Genomic DNA, 6,151 nt, shown 5'->3' with positions numbered 1-6,151 from the left:
CGGCTGCCTCCTTGCGTGCCTGGGGTAGGATCTCACCAAGCTTCACACACTGTCCCCATGGACCCCTGGATCCCAACAGGGAGGAGATGGGGACAGAAGAGCCACTTAGAGCTAAGCTGGGGGTAACGAGGGAGCTGGCTGCCATAAGATAATGGTAATATAAAGGGAATATTTTCAATAAAGCAGATTGAGTCCAGCATCTGCTCTGGACCCTTCCGTGCCCACTCCTATCCCTGGTTTTGTTCGCTTGCACTGTTTTGTGGGTGCTCCCACCTGCAGCAGCACCCACCCTGTGCCGTAGCCGAGCTGAGGCAGGCAGGAGGATGCCCGGGCCACCCTCTGGCTGTCCCCAGGGCTGTCCCCACTCAGCCACCAGCCGTGTCAGGGCTGGCCTCAGGGCTCCCTGGGTTTCTTCCTGCTGGGTGCAGGGGGCTGGTGCTTCCCCTCCACATTTGCATCTTCCCAGCCTTTATCTTTCTCCCAGTCTCTGTATTGCTGCAATTACAGACACTTTAAAACACAATGATCTGGCTGTTAGCGTGATGGATGACAGAACCTTTCTGTCTGGTTTAAATCATTGCCGAGAGTGAGCAAACTTCCCCGGCTTAACTCCTTCGTGCCCCCCAGCCCGCTCCCTGCCCAGCCCGGGGTTGGTGGCTGCTGTCTTGGTGCCTCCATGTGCCCCATGGCCACCCATCTGCAGCAAGTGTGGGTCCCAGGGATGGGGATGGAGGGGGGTCTGGCATCCCTGGGGCGAGTGCTGGTGCGGAAACATCCCCCATCCCTCAGCTCCCTGGGTGCATGGAATGGATGTGGCACCATGGGGCAGATGATGGGACCATCCCCATTTCGGCAGGGCCAGCAGCCCCGCTCCACTGTGGTGGGAAAGCAACGTCCGGGCTGGGAGATAAGTGCCTGCCAGAGCCCGATAGCCTAGATCCGTCCCAGCCCAGGGCCTGGCAATCCTTCCCCTGGCAAATCTGGAGCCGGGGCAGGATGGGGCCCCGCTGGGTTCCCACCCGGCAGAGAGGGTGGAAACTCGGTGTCGGTCACGCCGGCGCGTGATTGATGGCGCAGTGTGCAACAGCCCGGCGTGGGGATTAACTGCACATGTTATGGCAATTCACGCTCCCTTTGTTTTGAGGAGCTGGCATCTCCTGCCGCCGCGCATCCTGCCCTACGCCCACTGCTGCCTGTCCTCCCGGTTCCCACCAACGCTGTCCCCATGGGTGTCGTGGTCGCATGGGAGGATGTCGGTACTGTCACCCATTATTCCTGTCATGGGAGTTGCGGGGAGGAGGGATGTCCTCCATCACTGCTGTGTCTGCGCTGGGAGAGGCTGCAGCGGGACAGCTTGACGAGCTGCCAAGGACCTGCCCCAGGAAAAGTGGGTCCCTAAGGCACAGCTTGGGTATGAGGGGGGGCCACCAGGGCCTGGTATGGTGCGTGCCAGCAGATAAGGTGCTCACTGAGGGCAGATGAGGGCAACTGGCACCAACGCTTGCAGGAAATGGTCACCACCATGCGCCATCTGGGCCCCATATCTGCCCATGCACATGACCCCCACCACTATCGGGGCTGTGCACGCGGGCTGGGGGCAATGTGGTGGGTGCCACTGGCTCACATGGCCACCAGGGTAGCCCCAGCCCTGTGCTCTATGCATGTCTTTGCAGCCACCACAGTGTTGGGGTCCCTTTTCACACCCCATGGGTGCCCAACCATCCATCCTGACCCACCACCTGTCTCCTTGTAGCTCTTGCTCAGCCTCTCACCCTGCATCCCACCAGCACCATGTTGTCCCTCTTCTCCTCGACTCTCCCAGGCTTCCGCAGCCAGGGCTCTTGCTCAGCCCCACCACTTCCCAGCATGCCTGTAAGAGCTGATTGCTATTCAGGCTGCGTCCCCCCTTCACAAGCCTCAGGCTTTTCAAAAAAGCCCACGGTGTTGGTTTATCACACCTTCCCCCTCGCCGCGCTGGTGACTCATCCCCTTGCCACCACGCTGTGCAGCCGAGAGCCACAGCAGACCTGCCGCGCTGCGGGCAGCAGCCATGGGCATCCACAGCCCCTCTGCCATGCCATACCAAGGGTCCTGCTGTGGCCCAGCTGTCACAGGAGGCTCATCTGGAGGTGAAGGCACTGAGCTGTGCCAGTGCTCGGCCCCTGGCGTGCCACAGGTTTCCTGTGTCAGCCCTAGAGAGTCTGTCTGTCCGTCTGGGTTTCTCAATCTCCCTCCTGGGGAACAGAGCATCCCTGGCTGCCTTTCTTTGGTCCTTGCTAGATGTGGATGCACCAGCAGTGCCTGCCCAGCCTGCAAGCAGCTGCAGCAATACCAAGCCCCATACCGCTGGTGGGGTCCCCATTTTGCACAGGGACCTATTTTCTCAGAGCACCCCCACGGGGATGCCGTGCTTGGGACAGGGAGCTGCCGGACTGGGAAGGGTCAGTGCGACCAGGGATGGTCCCATTGCCCTGGCTGCGCACACGGATGTGGTGGCCTGAATCTCAGCACCTAAATCCATCTCGGAGCAAGCACTGGGAGCCAGGCTGCAGCCTCCAGCGCTCTTCCCTTGGCGTTTTTCTTGCAGCAGGAGCCCCGGCTGGCACTGCATTTCCCTGCGCGTTAATTCATCGGGGAATGCGCGGGGGAGATAAGGGGCTGGTGGGGAGCCAGCGGCCGGGGAAGACGGCTCGCCCGCTGGCCAGCTATCGCCCGCCGCAGCTGCATCCGCCGTGGTGACATCTGCTCGGCAGGAAGTGCCGCTCGCCAGCCTTTCTGAAGAAAGGGGGTTCATTTGCGCCTGGTTTCCCTCCTCACCCACTCATGGGGGTCCCTGACCTCAGGGCCACCCGCCCTTCAGCTGCCCCAGCGCCTCGCTTTCTCAGGCAAAGGCTGGAAGGAGCAGCCCCCTCCTCCCCCGGCCAACACCACCAGGAAGCAGACCCGAGGGCTTTACGGCTTTCACACAACTTCCATAACATTAAAAGAAAAAAAAAATCCTGTTTTCCTGGCTGACAGATTCGTTCCTGCTTCGTGGCATTCAAAGGGAAACCGGCCCCTACTGCTTATCATCTCCACTCGCCCTGTGCCGCAGGCTCCAAAAAATTACTGGCTTGGTTTAAACACCAGGAGACTTCAGGATGCGGCACTATTCCTCTGGGTACTTTACAGTTTCTGGGCTACTGGGGGCCAAGTTTCCACCTATTCGTTGCCATGGGGGAGTCTGGAAAGTATTTTAATTTCGAAGCAGAGACTGCCACGTGCTGCCCTGCCTCTGGGAGATGGTGCTTTGGAGTGCACGGAGACGCTGCTGACCCCCCCATGGGAGCAGCACCCGGTGGCAGCACCATCGGAAAGTCCTGCCAATATCATCCTTGGCCAGCAGGAATCTGCTGGGAGATGCTGAGCAAAATTCCCTGAGCTGCCCCGGCAAGGACAGCACGCTGGGAGTATCCACGGTGCAAAGGGTCCCTCCAGCTCTTCCAGTCACCCACCAGGGGAGCTCCTGTCTCCATGGCACTGCTTCCCTTTGAAGGGCTGGGTAAGGGGAATGGAGGTGCTGAGCCTCCACGAGAGCCACATCCTCACCTCAAGGCCTGGCCCCTAAAATCTCCTGAGCTATACAAGATGTCCATGCAATGAGGAGAGGTTTGAGGAGAGGAGAGCATCTCTCAGCCCTGCCATGGCACCATGGCCACCCTCCCCACCCTTCACCCGGTGGGCAGCCCTGCTGGGGTTAACAGTGGGTTCACACACCCCTTCTCCCCTCCAAACCAGGGGTACCCATCTGTTTGCCAGCCCTCCTCATCCCACAGGCTGCAACTGCCTGCACAGGGCTCTTTAATGATGGGAATTTAATTAGCTTGCATTGCACTTCCAACACCTCGCATCCCTGCAAAAATCAATCGGAGGTAGCGGGAGGTGGTGTGGCGCAGCCTGCCTTCGCTCCAGCATGCAGCTCGGCCTCAGAGCAAAGCCTGGGGGCTGCTTTCAGAACCCCCCCATGACCAAAATTCCCCGGCACCAGACTCTGGCCATGTCGAGGTTGGCGCCGATCTGTGCCGTGCCGTGCCTTGGGGAGCCGCAGCCTTGCGGCGGGGAGGTCTGGGATTCGTTACGAGGTCCAGATGCGCCGTGGCAGCGGGGGACGTTGCGGCTGTCTCTGGCCACCTGCATCGTTTCCAAGTTCCCAGGCTAAAAGCAGGGCTTGTTATCAAGAGCAAAAAATGTGCCACCTCTGTTGTATTTCATTTCCCTTTCTCCACCTCTTCCCTGCCCGCTGCGCATCGGAGATAACAGCTCTCTGCGCCGAAGCCAGAGCGCGGGGTAGGCAACGGCCTCGCCAGCCCTATCGCTGCTTCGCCGGCCGCAAGGAAATCAGGAAGTTTGCAGAGATATTCGGCCAACAAAACAAACATTTCTCCTGCCAAGAGCCTAACCGGCAGCTCAGCCAGCCCGCAGCAATCTGCACGGCTCCCCTTGCTGCAGCCATCCGGTCAACGGTGCCCGCCGAGCCACCGCAGCAGTGCAGCACCCGCTCGGCCACCAGCCCTTTATCGGTGGGTGCCCATCGCCCAGGATGCACCGAATGTTTCTGCAGGACTGGGGACAGGGACCCCGGCGCAGCTCCCACCCGCAGCGAACCGACACGGCACGATGGGTGCAGCACCCAGGGTGTACCCCGAGCTCTTGAGCCCATCCTCACCACGTCCCCGACCGATGGGGTGGGTGCCAGGATCAGGCGATGGGGCAGGGGGCTGCTGGCGGGGAGAGGGTTGTGTGAGGGGAAGCAAGGCAGAGGGCCAGTATTGTTTGGTCAGGGCAGACAAATGCTGGTGACTCAGCCGGCAGCCGCTTTCCTGCCCATGCTGGGAACGGGCCCAGCAGGAGCCCCCTGGCTCCCCCCAGAGCTGCCCCAGCCCCACAGCTGAGGCTGGGCTGTGGGGTGCCCCTCGCCCTGTGCGTGGCTGTGCCAGTGCCAGGGGGATGCTCTGGCACAGGATCATGGGATGCCCCTGGTCCATGGAGCCTCACCGCTGCCATGCTGCAGGAGAACAGCAGGACATGGAGAGCCCATGGGGTCGGATCCTGATCCTGGTGGCACAAACCTGTGGCACGCAGGATCCGGCCACTGCCAGAGGACAAGCGTGGGAACAAGCTCCCAAGACGCATGCTAGATGCTGACCTGAGAATGAACAAAAACAGCCAGCAAACAGAGGATTTAAACTCTGTAAATAAAACCTAATCGTGGCTGATTACTTAATATGGAAAGGTTAATTGCAGAGTGGGCTCCACATGCGTCCTTGTGCTGGCGAGCCCACTGTGCCCCATGGTGCTGGTGCTATGGACTGGCCATGCCCTGGCTCCCTGCTCCCGCCAGCCAGTCCCCACGGGCATGTACTGATGGGGACCGGCTGCGTGCCACCCTCGGGGAGCGCTTGCCCACCAGAGGCTGAGTTTGACATCAGGGTGATTCACCTGCGCCATGGCATAGCACATGGCACGGCCACAGCCACCCACAGCCTTCCTCCCGCCACTGCCTCAGCCTTACCTTGGCCGGTCCTGCCTGCCGCCCTGGCCCAGGAGGGGTGGCTGTCCGGCTTCGGGGGTCCCCCAGGCAATCCAGGGGATGGGTATCAGCGCCCCAGTCCCACGAGCCTCGCAGGGACCGGCACAGCCAGCTTTCTCCCACGTGTCGGTGCAGGAGCCGTGCCGGGGAGGGAGATGCTGAGCACCGGTGGGGCGCAGCGGGGTGGGGGGGTGTCCTGCCCACTCGGTGCCTGCCCTGCCGTGAGGGCCGTTCATGTGATGGCCGGGGCCGGGGTGGCAGCAGAGCCGTGTCCCATGGCGAGGGGGAAGGTGAACAGCTGCTGGGCAGTGATAATGCTGCGGGTGGGGGGGAGGCCGGGCAGCTGCGCCCGTGTCCTTCCCCAACAGGAACCATCTGCGACCAAGCCCAGCTCTGCCTTCCCTATCAGCCATTCCGGTCTGACTTTCCAACAACTTCCCCTTCGCGCCGGCTTCACTTCCTCACCGCGAGGGGCTGGCGCGGTGCAGCTCGGCACGGGCAGTATGGTGCAGCATGGCATGGCAGAACCAGCATGGAGCAATGGGCACAGAATAGCCAGTGCAACACCAACACAGTGTGGTA

The sequence above is a fragment of the Numenius arquata genome, chromosome 13 (assembly GCF_964106895.1).
Source record: "Numenius arquata chromosome 13, bNumArq3.hap1.1, whole genome shotgun sequence".
In the NCBI taxonomy this organism is placed as follows: Eukaryota; Metazoa; Chordata; class Aves; order Charadriiformes; family Scolopacidae; genus Numenius; species Numenius arquata.
This window is presented reverse-complemented; position numbering follows the sequence as displayed.